The sequence below is a fragment of the Nomascus leucogenys genome, chromosome 22a (genome assembly GCF_006542625.1).
Source record: "Nomascus leucogenys isolate Asia chromosome 22a, Asia_NLE_v1, whole genome shotgun sequence".
NCBI lineage: Eukaryota > Metazoa > Chordata > Mammalia > Primates > Hylobatidae > Nomascus > Nomascus leucogenys.
Window position 1 is genome coordinate 47,136,916 of NC_044402.1, and position 17,602 is coordinate 47,154,517.

The window sequence follows — 17,602 nt, forward strand, 5'->3', positions numbered from 1 at the left end:
GAGTCGCAACAATGATTTCATTAAATTGGATGTTAAGACCGCTGCCAAGCTACTTTGGATTCCTCGTGTTTCTGAATTAACAGGCAATTAAAGGCATTATTACTATGTTGGCTGGAGTTGATTCTGATTACCAAGGGGAAATCGAACTACTACTCTACCATAGAGGTAAGAAAGAGTATGTCTGAAATACATGTCATCATGGTAGGTTACCTCTTCTTACCATGCCCTATGATTAAAGTCAATGGAAGACTACAACTCAATTCAGTCTGAGTTACTAATTGCTCAGACTCTTCACAAATAAAGATTTGGGTCACTCCATCAGGTAAAAAACTACTACCAGCTGAGGCATTTGCTGAAGGCCAAAGGAATACAGAATGGAGAGTAAAAGAAGCCAGTTACAAATAGCAACTATGACCACATGGTCAGTAACAGAAACAAAAAATTAATTATCATGAATATTTACCCTTATTTTGTTATTGTCCTGTACATATATATTATATATACACACACATATGTTTATATAATATTATATGTATATATAATATTATTTTCTTTTCTTATTCCCTTATGATGTAACATAAGATGTATTGACTTTGTATCATAGTATTTAAGTAGTATTGATTTTCCATCATAGTATTTACTTTATAAGATATCAAGAATAGTAAACATCACTCAAGGACTGTACCTCCTCTTCTAGGGAAGGGGTTAATTCACTTTTGCTGCATGCAGGATAGATGCAACATGTTAAGAGAAGTTATGGTTCTTATAACTTGTTATTATCTTATCTGGTTATTCACTATGGTATAAGATGATGCATATGGATGTCAGGTTGACAAAGGCAGGTTTTATGATGGTTATTTTCTGTGGCACCTTGACTGGATTACAAGGTATCAAAATATGTGTTTAAACATTATTTACAGTGAGCCTGTGTGGGCAGTTCTGAATGAGATTACCATTTGAATTGTTATAATGAGTAAAGTAGATTACCCTCCCCAGTGTGGGTGGGCCTCATTCAATTTGTTAAAGGCCTGAAAAGAACGCAAAGCTGAGCAAAAGACTCTCTGCCTGATGGTCTTGAGCTGGAATATTGTTTTCCCCCTGCCTTCAGACTTGGACCCGAACTTAGACCCTTGTCTCTGCTGGTTCTCAGAACTTTGAACTGCAGATGTTGGGACTTCTCAGCCTCCAAAATTTTTAAAATTTTTCTCTCTCCTTACACACACACACACACACACACACACACACAGAGAGAGAGAGAGAGAGAGAGAGTCATGCAGAACAAATATCTTCTTTGTTTTGTTTCTATGGGGATGCCTGACAACCCAAATGTTCAACAATTGAGGAATGGATAAAATTTGTTACATCCTACAATTAAATGCATTTGGCAATAAAAACCAATAAGGAAATAATACATGCTACAATATAGATAAACCTCAAAAACATTATGTTAGGCGAAAGAAGCCAGATTAAAAATATATATATTATGTTAACAGAAAGAAGCCAGATTGAAAAAAAAAATACTCATTATATTCATGTAAAATGTCCAAATTAGGTGAAATTATAGTGACAGAAACTAGATTAGGAGTTACTAGGGTGGGAAGGAAAGAATACACAGTGGCTTCTGGTGGGCATGAGATTTCATTTTGGGTTGACGAAAATGTTTTCAGATCCCACTGAAGCGGGGTATTTCCCTGACTCCTTCTCAAGACTGGTGACAGGGGTACCCCGTTTACTCAGCCCACTGCTTTCAACTCCTCATGGGAGGGAGCACGTGAGTGAACGAGGCGGGAACTGGAGTACACGAGCAGTGGAACCAGCTGGCCACTTTGGCACCAGCAGGAGGGAACTCTATTCACTGGGATTTGCTGTGCTCCACCCCTCGCAGGAGGGAGTGCACAGGCGAGCGGGTGCAGGAATCCGGGCAAGTACTTCCGGGCGCCGGCCGGAGTAAATTCTGTGCAGGCCCTGTGGCAGCATCTGTGGGGATGCCTGCAACTCCCGAAGCCCCAGTGGGCATGTTACAGTGCTCTTTCAGTTCTGCTGTCCACAGACGGCTCAAGTGTTAACAGTCCAGTGGGCCCTTTTGTATCTGCACTTGCTCCAAGCTCTTGTCTGGCATCCAGGAGAAATGAGGTCGCGCGAACGAACTGAAGGATGGTAAGTGCAGGGGAGTTTATTGCCAGTGAAAGTGGCTCTCAGCAGGAAGAGGAGTGGAACAGAGGATGGAGGAGGTGTAGGTAATCTTCTCCTGAAGTCCCTCCATCTCTAGCCGGATTCTTCTCTGAAGTTACGGCAAACCGCTTCTGTTGGACATCCAGCCGTAGTTGTCCTGGCATCCAGCTGCTTTTTCTCTCCACTTTCAGATGCTTCTCTTCTCTCCTGCTCCGCTTCTCTACTGCTCTGCACGTGGAACCTGGAGATTTTATGGATACGGGATGGGGGGCGGGGCGGGCCAGGGTGGTTCTGGAAAAAGCAGCATTTGCAGGAAAACAGGGATATAAGTTCTCACTTTGGGCCGTGGTCTCAGGCTTTTCAGCTTGAGGGTGGGGATTTGCCAAGGACCTGCCCTTTTCTGCTTAAAATGTCTCTGCCTCCTGTCCCTATCAACACTGAGGTGATGCTTTTACAACTCAGTAAATATACTAAAACTCATTGAATTAGACATGGAAAATGGGCAAATTTTATGGTATGTAAATTCTATCTCAATAAGGCTCTTTAAATTTTTTTAAGTGGGAGAAAATTTAAGAATTTATTAGAAAATTAGAAACAAGAAATATTAAAGGAAGTTATTCAGATCAAAGAAAAATGATACTAGAAGGAAATTTCGCTTCATACAAAAGAATGAACACAACCCAGACATGGTCACTAGGTGGGTAAACATAAAATATATTTTGCTCATTTAAAAATCTCCTTAAAATGTAATTCACTGTTTATGGAAAAACAATAAAAATGTATTAGGGGTTTATAGTATATCAGCATGTAAAATAAATACATAAAAGTAATAGCTTAAAAATGGAGAGGGAGACAGTGAAGTGATGTTTGAAGTTTGATGTGAAGTGGCACAGCATTATTTGAAGGTGGATTGTGATACGTAAGTGGTATATATGTTAATATCTAGAACCACACTTTCCAATAAGTAAGCCATTATATGCATTTGACTACTGAGCACTTGAAAAGTGATAAATGATACTATGCAGCCATGAAAAAGAACAATATTATGTCTTCTGTAGGAACATGGGTGGAGCTGGAGGCTATTATCCTTAGCAAACTAATATGGGAACAGAAAGACAAATACTGCATGCTCTCACTTATAAGTGGGAGCTAAATGATGAGAACTTATGAAGAGAAAGAAGGTAACAACAGACACTGGGGTCTGCTTGAGGGCAGAGGAGGGAGAGGAGCAGAAAAAATAACTATTAGCTACTGCGCTTAATACCTGGTTGGTAAAATGATTTCTACAACAAACCCTTGTGACATGAGGTTACCTGTATAACAAACCTTCACATGTACCCTCAGACCTAAAATAAAAGTTACAAAAAGGAGTATGATGAGTGTAACTCAGGAGCTAAACTCTTAATGTTATTTAATTTTTATTTTATTTTAAATGTATAAAATAAATCCATGTAAAATAATTTCTATTAAACACAAATCTGTTGCATCATGAAAAAAATATTTAATTGGAGTGTGCATGTTGGGCATATTTATCATTTCTAGTATTACATATAAACATATCATCATTATAGTTCCAGTTAAAAGTTGATTATTTAAATTGTTTTTATTTTATATGCACCAATGTATCATTGTAAAGGCTTTATATAAATATTCATGAAGACAGCATGAGTTATAACAATATCATTGCAAATTATAATTACCTTTTAAACTTACATAATTATTATGTTATTTATAATATGATCAAATTATTCTGTCAGCTTTAAAGATGTGTGAACAAATTTTAAAATTTAGAAGAAAACCATAGTACTGGTACAGCACCAAAAATGCAAATACAAAATAAATTAGTGCAAATGAAAAGTTAAACCAGAAGAGATTGAAAGTATGTTAGGAATTTCTCTAGGAGATTCCAAATGGAAAAATTATAAGGACTTTCTTTAGCTTGAGTTGATTTGGGTAATGCAGTAGAGAATGTGCAATTAATATCTGTAGGAAAAGTTTGCATTCAAAACTTATAATTCACAAATAATTGTCATGATTTTGCAACCTAAAAATTTGAATTTGTGGTGGAGTTATATTTTATTTTTGTTAAAGAAGAATATAAACTAGACATGGAAGAACTAAATTTTTGTCTTGACAGCTATCTTAGGTCAAAAATATAAATATTAGAACGTTAAAACAGGAAACTAATGTTTCATTATTTCATTCTAATGTATTACACTTATTGAAAAAATTTGTACTTGGTTTCTGAGGCCAACTTATTAAATTGTCATGTATACAGTTGTGAGACTTGTGCAGTCGATATGATAGATGCTATGCATCCTTAAGAGTTTATCGAACTTGCAGAAGAAATAGAAGATAATAAATATTAAATTTATAAACTTGTTTTCTTTGCCACTTATTTCTGGTTCAACGTAGAAGAGTTTTCTAGAAAATTATTTACTGTACTCTTAATTCTAATTGCCGATTTTCTTGAAACTACAAAGTCTATCAAATATTTAATAATCAAAGACGAAACATGACAGTGTAGTGTGTATTTTCTTGTAGCTATCACACTGAATGTGAATTGAGTTCAATTTGAAGCTCAAAGAAAGGAAAAGCGTATTTTTTATTCAAATTGACAGATATAAAATGTATATTAAAAGGAACATTTTCAAAATAGAAATCAATGATAATTTTACACATTTTCTAATGTAAATCAACATGCAGATGACTTTAGTTGTGATTTACAGTGTTTTATACACATATGCATATGGTGAATAATCTATAAAAATCAAAGAACACTCTATGGGCAATCATAAATTTAGAGTTTCATAGTTTTTTAATTTTTATTTTTACTTATTTTTAAAATTTTATGGATACATCATAGATGTATATATTTATGGGTTACATTAGATACTTTGATATAGGCATGTAAAAAGCAATAATCACATCATGGAAAATGGGCATCTATCCCCTTACGCATTTATCCTTTGTGTTACAAACAATCCAGTTATACTCTTTTAGATATTTTTAAATGCACAATTAAATTATTATTGACTATAATCACCTTGTTGTGTTGTCAAATACTAGGTCTTATTCATTCTTTCTAATTTTTTTTGTTTTTAATGGAGTCTCACTTTGTCACCCAGGCTGGAGTGTAGTGGCATGATCTCAGCTCACTGCAACCTCTGCCACCCAGGTTCAAGCCATTCTCCTGCCTCAGCCTGCCAAGTAGCTGGGATTACAGGTGCCTGCCACCATGCCCTGCTAATTTTTGTAGTTTTAGTAGAGGAGGGGTTTCACCATCATGGCCAGGCTGATCTTGAACTCCTGACCTTGTGATCCACCCACCTCGGCCTCCCAAAGTGCTGGGGTTACAGGTGTGAGCCACCACACCTGGCCAACTATACATATTTTTGTACTCACTAACCATCTCCCCTCCCTTCCCACTCCCCCATTACCCTTCCCAGCCTCTGGTAAGTATCCTACTTTCTATCTCCATGAGTTTAATTGCTTTGATTTTTAACACCCACAAATAAGTGAGGACATGCAAAGTTTGTCTTTCTGTGTCTGCCTCAGCCTCCCAGATGCTGGCATTACAGGAGTGAGTCACTACACCCAGGCTCAATTTAGTTATTAAAAAATAATTACATATGTTTTTAAAATTGGTTATATTAATCTACATTTTAAACTGTATATTTTATGAATACCAACTATGCCAAATATCTCCAATTAAAATTTAACATTCAAATAGAGATGCACTATAAGCATAAAATCCACACCAGATATCAAAGACTTAGTATGAAAATTTTAAAGTGTCTTAATAATTTACATAGATTGAAATAATTGAAAGTATATGGAAAGAATTTGAAAATATTTTGTATAAATTTGTTACATAATATATATCAATAAAATTAAATTCACCACTTTACTTTTACTATTTTTAATGTGAATATCAGAAACTTAGAATTATCTATCAGGATCACACTACATTTCTCTTGAACATCACTTCCTTAGAACAACCACTAAAAAAATATGACAAAGATTTAGAGTAAATAAGATAACAGTGGACCTAAAATAAAGTCATTAAAATATTCAAATAATAAAAGTTCAGGGAAAGAAGAAAAAAGGAGACAAATAGACTTTATTGATTAAAAGCCTTCAATAAATATATTTCAAGAGCCTGAAATTTGGAGGATTTCTGTTTCTGGACAAAAAAGAAAAATGGAAGAATAAAGGAACACATCAAAATATATGCAACAATGTTTCAGAGACTTTGAATTAGACATTAGACAATGAAGGACAATGATCCTTGAGAGATGGAAACCAACAATTTTAGCACTACTCTTGTCTCACCTTAGTGTCTACCAAGAGTTTCCATGACAAAACACAGGGATAGAGAACATAGGAGACTATCTAGGGTGACAAGATGGATACTAGAGTTCAGAGAGACCAAGGTAGTTAGAGTTTACAGACATAGTAAAAAATAGCAGAGAGCTGCACAGAGAGAGAATTTTACCAATCTTCCCAGTGTCTGTTTTGAGTATTCAGCAGAGTACTTATTAGAACATATCTGTGAAGAAATTATTCATATCTTAGGAAAAAATAATGTAAAGGATACAACTGTAGAGTACCAGGCACTCGTAGAGGACTGAGTGACTTTCCTACCAAACTGGAACACCTCATTGCTCACGGAACATTGGATGATATACCCCTAAGTTCTTGCATCATAAGTGCGTAATAATTAGTCCTACTTTCAACAAGATTTTGGCATGACCTAACAAGCTTTGAAAGAAAGCCAAAATAATCAAACTGTTTCTGAGTAATTTAGCTCCTTCCCAAAACTAAACAGCAGACTACTTGTAGCAATATAAAAATAACTGTAACTCAAGAAGACAAAATTAATAAGGATTTGCATCCAATAAAAAATGCCAGGCATTCCAAGAAGAAACTCCATGTAATTAATAATATGGAGAATATTGACTATTAAAACACATATTAGACAAATGTATCAGAATTATCAAACAGGGATGCACAATAATTAAAACTGAATTTCAGATGATAACTACATAATTAGAGACATGGAAGATATTTGAAAAAAAGAAAATTAACATTCTAAAACTAAATACTATAATGTGTGAAATTCAAAATACAGTAGATAGTATTAATGACAGAATGACAGATTAGATATTATAGAAGAAAAGATTAGTGAACTTGAAGGCATAGCACTAAAACACTATCTAAAATGAAGCACAGAGATAGTAATTTTTATTTAAAAATGAAAATTCTGTCAGAGAGCCATGAGAGAGAGATTTCAGTGAACAAGAGGCTGTAGTGTGTGTAATGGAAGTTGTCAAAATTGGGAGGGGCAGGAAATATTTAAATAATGGCTGAAATTTTCCCAAATGTGATTATAAAAAGAAATTGACAGTTTCAAGAAGTTCAGTGAAACCTAAGTCCAAGAAAGATGATGAAAGCTACTCAAAAGAATCTTACAATTATATTGATCAAAATCAATGCTAAAGAAAACAAAATTAAAAGCAATAAGAAAAATGAAAACACATCTAGAGAGAATCAAACTTTAGAATGACAGCAGATTTCTCACAAGAAACAATGCATGCAAGAATACAGCAGAGAAATATCTAAAAGTACCTGAAAAAATAGTAAACTTAGAATTCTATACCAAATAAATACATTTTAAATTCTATGGTAAAACAAAGATTTATTTTTAAGACATTAAACAGCTGAAAGCATTCATTTCATCCCCAGAAGATCAATCAAAATGTTAAAACAATTTCTTCAAGAAGAAGAAAATCAAACCAGGTATCAATATAGATCTACAAAAAGGAAAAGAAGTTATTGTTAACTATACATATCAGATGCAAGATTTCTATATATAGCCAACCTGCTGTATCTGTGGATTCCACAATCATGGATTCAATTAACTGTGAATCAAAAATACTTTTAAAAATGGCATATGCACATTACATTTTTCTTGTCATTATTCCCTATACAATAGAGTATAACAACTATTTATGTAGCATTTACTTTGTATTCAGTATTATAAGTAACCTAAGAGATAATATAAAGTATAGAGGAAGATGTGTGTAGATTATATACAAATACAACACCTTTTTATATAAGCATCTGTGAACTTTGGTTTCCTCAGAGTGTCCTGGACCTGATCCCTCATGGATACTTAAGAACAACCATACTTAACTAACTTTTTAAAAGACAATTGCTGGCTGGGCATGGTGGCCCATGCCTATAATCTCAGCACTTTGGGAGGCCGAGGCAGGCTTATCACCTGAGGTCAGGTGTTCAAGACCAGCCTGGCCAACGTGGTGAAATCCTGTCTCTACTAAAAATACAAAACTTAGCCAGGCATGGTGGTGCACACCTGTAATCTCAGCTTCTTGGGAGGCTGAGGCAGGAGGATCGCTTGAACTCAGGAGGCGGAGGTTGCAGTGAGCCAAGACTGAGCCTCTGCACTCCATCCTGGGTGACAGAGGGAGACTTCATCTTAAAAAATAATAATAATAAATAAAAACAATAAATAAAATAAAACAAAATGTTATCTCCATTTAAAAAAAGACAATTGAGTATTTCAACAAAAATAATAACAATGTAGTGTGGCATTTATAACATATGTAAATGTAAAATATTTGACAACAATCGGTAAAGGCCAGGACTAAAGAAGTGGAAGTGTAATAATTTGAGGATCTTCTACTCTAGTGAAATGGCATAGTATCACTCAAATACAAACTAATAAATTGCAGTTATATATTACCAGCAAAACAAAAACTGAGAGTTAATACACCAAAAGATGGGATGAAACTACTCATACATTTAAAATACTCATATTACAAAACACAAATAAAAAAGTGGCAAGACATCTGGTTTTAGTCCAGCATGTAACAAGCTTAGAAGTCATTACTCCATCATAACAATATGTGGAAACCTGAACAAGCTGAAAAATCAAAAATTCTTTCTAGATCCTTCAGAGAAGTGAGGTCACAGGGCAAAGTGTTGCCCTTAAAATTGGAAGGACAGACAGGGTGATACAGAGATTTACAATTTAGTGGAGGAGAAACATATGCTGTGCCCAGTTTTGTCATAGGCATACCTGATGAATTGCTGCAGACTTTGAGTCTAAAATTCTGACAGTTAAAAACCTCAGGGGAAACAAATCTTGGGGCGGGCCAAGCTGTAGCCGCAGGAATGCAAACACTCTGATAGTAACTATGGGTGAAAAATCTCATGCTTCTGGCAGGGAGAGGGGATTTGGAATATGTTGGAACATTCTGTTTTTGTTAACAAGGCCTGTCCTTGAAACAAACTATTTTAGCAAAGCATAACCTACTGGGCTTTAACAAAGCCTAACCTACCTAGAGGAAGAGAATTCCCAACTCCAGGTAGCTCTAGCTTTCCACATGGAGTAAGGGACCCAACTCTAGTCCCCTCTAGTCATCCTGTCCCACTTAAGGGGGTGGAAAATTGAGAAGCATTGGTGACATTCATAGCCGGGGGGCACAGAGTCACCAAAAGACTGAGAACTAATTATGCAATTATAGAATGCTCCCCTTTGCACTGTACCTTACCACTGCAGTTTTAAACGCCTATATACTACAGTTCCTTTTACTTGGTATGTCATGTCCAGCTTTCAACAAAACTACAAGGCATAATAAAGGCAAAAAGAAAACAAAAACTATAAAAAAAACACAGTTTGAAGAGACTGACTAAACATTAAAACCAGAGTCAGATATGTCAGGAGTGCTGGGATTATCAAACCAGAAAATTTTTACCTCTATGATTAATATGCTAAGGGCTTCAGTGAAAAAAAAATAGTAGACAATATTTCAAATCAGATGGATAATGAAAGAGGACAGATGGAAATCCTAAGAAAAAATAAAAAGAAATCGTAGAAACCAAAAACACTGTTACAAAAATAAATAATATTTTTGATGGGCTCATTAATAGACTGGACATGCAGAGGAAGGGATCACTGAATTTGAGTAATAACAATAGAAACTTCCAAAATTAAAATCAAAACAAAACAAAACAAAAATATCTGGGGCAGGAAACAGAAGACAGTATCTAGAATTGTGGGACAAATACAAAAGGTGGTAATACATGCATAATGGGAAGACCAGAAGAAGAAAGAATAAAGCGGAAGCAATAATGGCTGAGAATTGCTCCAAATTACCGTCAGACACCACACCACAGATCTAGGAAACTTAGAAAACACAAAGCAGGATAAATGCCAAAGAAACTAAACTTAGGCATGTCAAATTCAAACTTCAGAATATTAAAGATAAAGAAACTATACTGAGGGAAGCCAGTTAAACAAAACAACTTACCTATAGAGGATCGAAAGAGAATTACATCAGACCTCTCAGAAACCATGTAAGCCAGAAGAAAGGGAAATAAAATATTTAAAATGTTGAGAGAAAAAAGCCACCAACCTGTACCCTGTGAAACTATTCTTCAAAAGTGAAGGAAAAATAAAACCTTTCTCAGACAAATAAAAGTTGAAGGAGTCTGATGCCATTAGAACTGCCTTGCAAGAAATGTTAAAAGAAGATTTTCAGAGAGAAAAAAAATACATAGGTTAGAAACTCAGATCTACACAAAGAAAGGAAAAGCATCAGAGGTGGAATAAGTGAACATGAAATAAAAATTTATATTTTTTATTCTTAATCTAACAGATAACATTTTTCAAAATAATATTGGCAACAATATATTTGATTTTATATGCTTATTTATGTATATTTACATGTAAGTCGATGTATAAGTGAAATGAATGACAACAATGGTATAAGGAATAGGAGATAATTAAGAATATTTTATTAGAAGGTATTTGTACTACCCATTAATGTGGGATAGTGTTATATGAAATTGAACTTGGTGAGGTTGTAAATGTATATTGCAAATTGTAGGACAAATTTACTAAAATAAGTTTTTAAAAATGGTTTAATGTATGTTAGGAAGAAGGGAATACAGAGTCATATGCAATGCTCAATTAAATCTCAATTAAAATTCAAGACAATGTGTGGAAGACAACAATAGGAACAAAGTACAAAGGCAACACAGAAAACAGTCACAAATGTGGTAGATACGAATCTAAGTAAGTATATCAATGATTACTTTAAATGCCAATGGCCTAAATACACCAATTAAAAGACAGGGATTATCTGAATAGATCAATAAACGAGACCTAACTATACGTTGTCTACAAGAAACTATTTTATGGCCAGGTGCGGTGGCTCATGCCTATAATCCCAGCACTTTGGGAGGCTGAGGCAGGTGGATCTCCTGAGGTCAGGAGTTTGAGACCAGCCTGCCCAGCATGGTGAAACCCCATCTCTACTAAAAATACAAAAATTCACCAGGTATGGTAGTGGATGCCTGCAATCCCAGCTACTCAGGTGGCTGAGGCAGGAGAATCACTTGAACTCGGAAGGTGGAGGTTGCAGCGAGTTGAGATCACACCACTGCACTTCAGCTTGAACGACAGAGTGAGACTCTGTCTCAAAAAAAATACATATACAGCCATATGTAGATTTACAGATGTACATAATAATAAAGTATCAATATTCTAAGAAGACAACAATTTTCAATGTGGTATGGACCTCACAACAGAGCATCAAAATATGTGGGGCAAAAACTAATAGGCCTAAAAGAAAAAATAGATGAATCCACCTTTGGTTGGAAACTTTAACAACTCTTGTCAGAAATAAACAGATTCAACAGGCAGAAAATTATTAGTAAAGTCATGTTTGAACTCAAGCGCATCATCAATCAATTGGATATGATTGCACCTATAAACTATTTCATTCAACACAGCAGATTACACACTCTACTGAAGGTCGTATGGAATACTCACAATGATGGACAACATTCTGGGTAATAAAACACACCTTAACAAATTTAAAAGAACAGAAATTACACTTGCTCTTAGATCATAGTGGAATTAACCTACAAATAAACAAATAAAGTTAGCTGCAAAATTTCCAAATACTTGGAGATTAAATAATGCATTTTAAAATAACACATCATTCTAAGAAGAAATCTCAAGAACAATTAAGAATATTTTTAATTAAATGAAAATAGAAATACAAAGTATCAAAATATGTTGGATGCAGCAAAAGGAAGTGCTTGGGAAATAATTTATAGCACTGAATTAATGTATTAGAAAAGAACAAAGATCTAAAGTGAATAATCTTTGCTTCTACTAAATTAAATAAAGCAAATTAAATTCAAACTAAGCAGAAAAAAGAAATTAAAATTAGAGTAGAAATAAATAAAATTGTAAGTAATATCAATAGAGAAATGAAAAACCTAAAGCCAGGTCTTTGAAAGATCAAGAAATTTAAAAAGTTTTAGGCAGAGTAACAAAGAAAAAAGAGAGAAGACACAAATTATGAATATCAGAAATGAAAGAGGAGGCATAGCTATGGATCCTATGGACATTAAAATAAAAATAAAAGAATATTATTTAAAAATTCTATGCACATAAGTTTGATAATCTACATAAAATTGACCAATTTCTGGAAAGACACACTGAGACATAACTCACACAAGAAGAAATAATCTAAACAGTCCTATATATATGAAAGAAATGGATTCAGCAAATTATAACCTTCCAAACAGAAGTCGCCATGAGTTGGCTAGGAAATTCTGCCAAATACGTATGGAAGAAATGACACCAATTCTCTACAGACTTTTCCTGAGGATAGAAAGAAATAAAATACTTCTTAATTCAGTCAATGAGGCCACGATTACCTTAATACCAGAATCAGACAGAGATCACAAGAAAAGAAAACTAGCCTAATATCTCATGACAACACATGTAAAATTTATCAACAAAATATTAGCAAGTTGAATCCAACAATGTATGAAAAGAACTCTATGTCATAACTAAAAAGGACTTATTTCATTTATGAAATGCTGGTTCAGTGTTTGAAATGCAATCATTGTAACTCAATACATTAACAAGGCTAAAAAAGTAAAACCAATTATCATAATAATAGATGCAGAAAAGGCATTTGACAAAATCTAACACTAATTTATACTAAAAACTCTTGGGAAACTAGAAATAGACGGGAACTTCCTCAACTTGATGAAAAATATCTTAAAAAAAAAAAACTATGGCTAACATCAAACTTAATAGTGAGAAACTTGAAGCTTTCCACCTCCAACTGAGATGAAGAAGAAGGAAAGAATGTTTCATCTACCACTGCTTTTCAATATCCTACAGGAAGTTTGAGTTAATAATACAAGAAAATAAAACAAAAGTCGTACAGATTGGGCAGCAAGAAATAAAACTTTCTTTTTTTTTTTTTTTGTAGATAACATGATTGTCTATATAGGAAATTCCAAAAAATAAAAAACTAAAGAAACTTCTGGAACTAATGTTATTATAGCAAGATTTGGGATACAAAGTTAATATAAAAAATTGACTGTCTTTCTTTATGCCAGAAAAAAACAGTCAAAATCTCAAATTTAAAAATACAACACCATTTATATTAGCACTCAAGAAGAAAAACACAAGTAGTTACGTATAAATATAACAGAATAGTTATAAGATCTATATAAGCAAAAAGATAAATCTCTTTAAAAAATCAAAAATTTTCTAAATAAATTGGGGAAGTAGTCCATGGATAGAAAGATTTAATATTATAAAGATATCAGTTCTTCTGACCTTGATCTATAGATTCAATGAAAATGGAATAAAATTATTGTGGATATCGATAAAATAACTTTAGAATCAGTTCATTTAGAATTCTAAGTTTATAGAGAAAGGCAAAAGACCTGCAATATCTAACAAAAGACTGAAGAAGAAGAAAGTTGGAGCACTGGTGCTAACCAACATCAAGACAGTGTTGTGTTGGTGAAAGAATAAACAAAGAATAGAACAGAATAGAGACCTCAGAAGTAGATTCACATAAATATAGTCAAACAATCTTTGACAAAAGAGCAAAGACGATGTAATGGAGCAAACATATCTTTTCAACAAATGGTGCTGTGAAACTGAATATGCACATCCACAAAAAATCGACATAGATACAGACCTGTCACAAAATATTAATTCAAGATGCTTCATAGACCTAGGTGTAAAACACAAAATATAAAATTTCTATAAGATAAACATAGAATAAAACCTGAATGACCTTGGGTATGCAATGATCTTTTAGATACGACATGAAAGATGCAATTCTTAAAAGAAATAATTGATAAAGTAGGGTTTATTAAAATTAAAACTTATCTGTAAAAGATGATGTCAAGAGAATGAGAAAATCAATTACAGACAGGAAACATTTATAAAAAATTATTTGATAAAGAACTGTTATCAAAAATATGCAAAGAACTGTTAAAACTCAATAATAAAATGCACAATCTAGGCCAGACGTGGTGACTCACATCTGTAAACCTAGCACTTTGGGAGGCTAAAGTGGTTGGATCACCTGAGGTCAGGAGTTTGAGACCAGCCTGGTCAACATGACAAAACCCCATCTCTACTAAATACAATTAGCCAAGGGTGGTAGCAGGTGACTTTAATCCAGCTACTCAGGAGGCTGAGGCAGGAGAATCACTTGAACCTCCTGGGGGTGGAGGCTGCAGTGAGCTGAGATGGCGTCACTTCACTACAGCCTGGGTGAAAGAATGAAACTCCATCTCAAAAGAAAAAAAAAAAAAGCACAATCTAATTAAAAAACACTTAAAGAGACACCTTTCCAAAGAACATATATGGATGGCAAGTAAGCATATTAAAGGGTGTCCAGCATCATATGTCATTAGGAATTCCAAATTAAATGACAATGAGATACACCATGACCAAATGGAGCTCATTCCATGTATGAAATGCTGGTTTGGTATTTGAAATGCAGTAATTGTAACTTATAATATTAACAAGCTAAAAAAGAAAAATCGCATGATCATAATAATAGATGCAGAAAAGGCATTCGACCTATTAGAATGGCTAGAATACTAATGACTAATCCCACTAATATTAAAAACATGTTAGACCTATTAGAATGGCTAGAATCCAAAACACTGGCCACACCAAATGCTGGTGAGAATGTGGAGCAACAGGAATTCTAGTTCATTGTTTGTGGAAATCCAAAATGATACAGCCACTTTACCATTACAGTTTTGTAGTTTCTTACAAAACTAAACATATCTTACCGTATAATACAGCAATCACACTCCTTGGTATTTATTCAAATGAATTGAAAACTTATATCCAAACAAAACCCGCACACAGACATTTACAGCATCTTTATTCAAAATTGCCAAAACTTGGAAGCAACCAAGATGTCTTTCAGCAGATGATTGTATAAATAACTTGTGATTCATCCAGACAATGGAATATTATACAGTGGGAAAAAAGAAATGAGCTATCGTGTCATGAAAAGACATGAAGAAATTCAAATGCCAATTACTAAGTGAAGGAAGCCAATCTAAAAAGGCTACCAACTGTATGATTCCAACTCTATAACATTTTGGAAAAGGCAAAACTATGGAAACAGTAAAAAGATCTGTTGTTGCCAAGTATTGGGAGAAAGGAAGAAAGAATAGGCAGAGCACAGAGGGATTTTAGGGCATTGAAACTATTCTTCATGATACTACAACTATTCTTCATGATACTACAACTATTCTTCATGATACTACAACTATTCTTCATGATACACATGTCATTATACATTTGGTAAAACTCATAGAATGTAGAACACCCTCATGTAGACTATGAACTTTGGCTACTAATGATATGTCAAGCTAGATTCAGGTCAATCAGTTGCAACAAATGTACCAATGTGGTACAGATTGTCAATAGAAAGGAAGTTGTTTGTGTGTGGGTGGGACAGGAAGTAATGAGACTTTCTGTACTTGCCATTGTGTTTTGTTGTGAACCTGAAACTACTCTAAGCTATGAAGTTTATCGATTAAAAAAAGAAGGCAGAACAAGAGGAAGAGGAAGAAAAGAACAAAGAACAGGTGAAACAAATAGAAACAAAGCAAGGTGATAGACTTAAACCCAAATATATCAATAATTTCACTAATGTACGTTGTTAAATATCTCCAATTAAAAGGAAAATATTATTTGATAATAACCTAGGATATAACTATATGCTGCCTATAGGAAAGACTTTATATGTAAAGACACAAATAGGTTAAAAGTTAAAGGAAGGAAAAAGATATAGCATGCTATTACTAATCAATGTAAAACAGAAGGGTCTATACCTATGTCAGACAAAGTAGATTTTGGAGCAAATAATATCACAAGTGATAAATATTCTGTCATAATCACAATGGACATAAGCAAATATTCTTGCTACTTAAAATTATAAAGTAAAAACTGTTAGAATTTGAATGAAAAATAGCCAAACTCACAATTATTCTCTGATGTTTCAGTACTCCTCTTTCAATAATGAATAGAATAAGTATACAGAAAATGACTAAACAATAGAGGGAAAAGTATAAAATCAACCAACTTTACCTAATTGACATTTGTTGAATACCCATCAATCAAAAACAAAATGCACAATCTTTTCAAGTGCACATGGAACTTACTATAATAGACTGTATTCTGGGCCATAAAGCACTGCTAAAAATGGGGACATGAAAAACGCCAAAAGTTAAACACTTTCTTAATTTAATCTGGTATAACTATACATTTTTTAAGCAACATAGGATTTATGATGAAACTCATTATTAGGTATATTTATGAAAAGTTTAATTCACAAGGAAGGTATTTTGAAACTTTAATTACATTATATAAAATAGCCTTAAAATAAAGCAAAATTTGATAGAAGTATAAAGCAACAGGCCACATCTGTTGCCATAGTATGTGATTGAACACCATTAATGTAATCAACAATTTCCTTCTCAAGCACATAACATAAATTTACAAAAATTACACTACTAAACTATGACAAATGGCTCAATTTTAACAGCTTTATTGAGTTATAATTCCATATATTAAATTCAGTAATTTTAAAGATTCAATTATTCAATTTTTAGAAAGTTTACACAGTTGTACAACTATCAGGACAATTTAAGAATATTTCTATTACTGTAAAAAGAAACCTGGGCCTCACTCGCCGTCACTCTTCTCCCATTGCCAGCTTAGGCAAGTGCAAATGTATTTTCTATCTCTACAGATTTGTCTTTAGACAAATCATATTAATTAGTCATGCGATATGTGATCCTATATTGCCTGTGTTCTTTCACTGAGGGTAATAATTTGAGGTCCTGTATAGTAGGATGTATTAACAGTTTGTTCTTCTTCAATGCTGAACAGTATTCCATTGTATTAATTCACTAGCTGATGGTCATTTTTTTCTTCTGCATCTTGCGTGTTATGAATAATGCTGCTATGAACATCTTTGTACAGGTATTTGTATGGAAATACATTTTCTTTCTTATTGAGTGGTTATCTAGGAGTGAA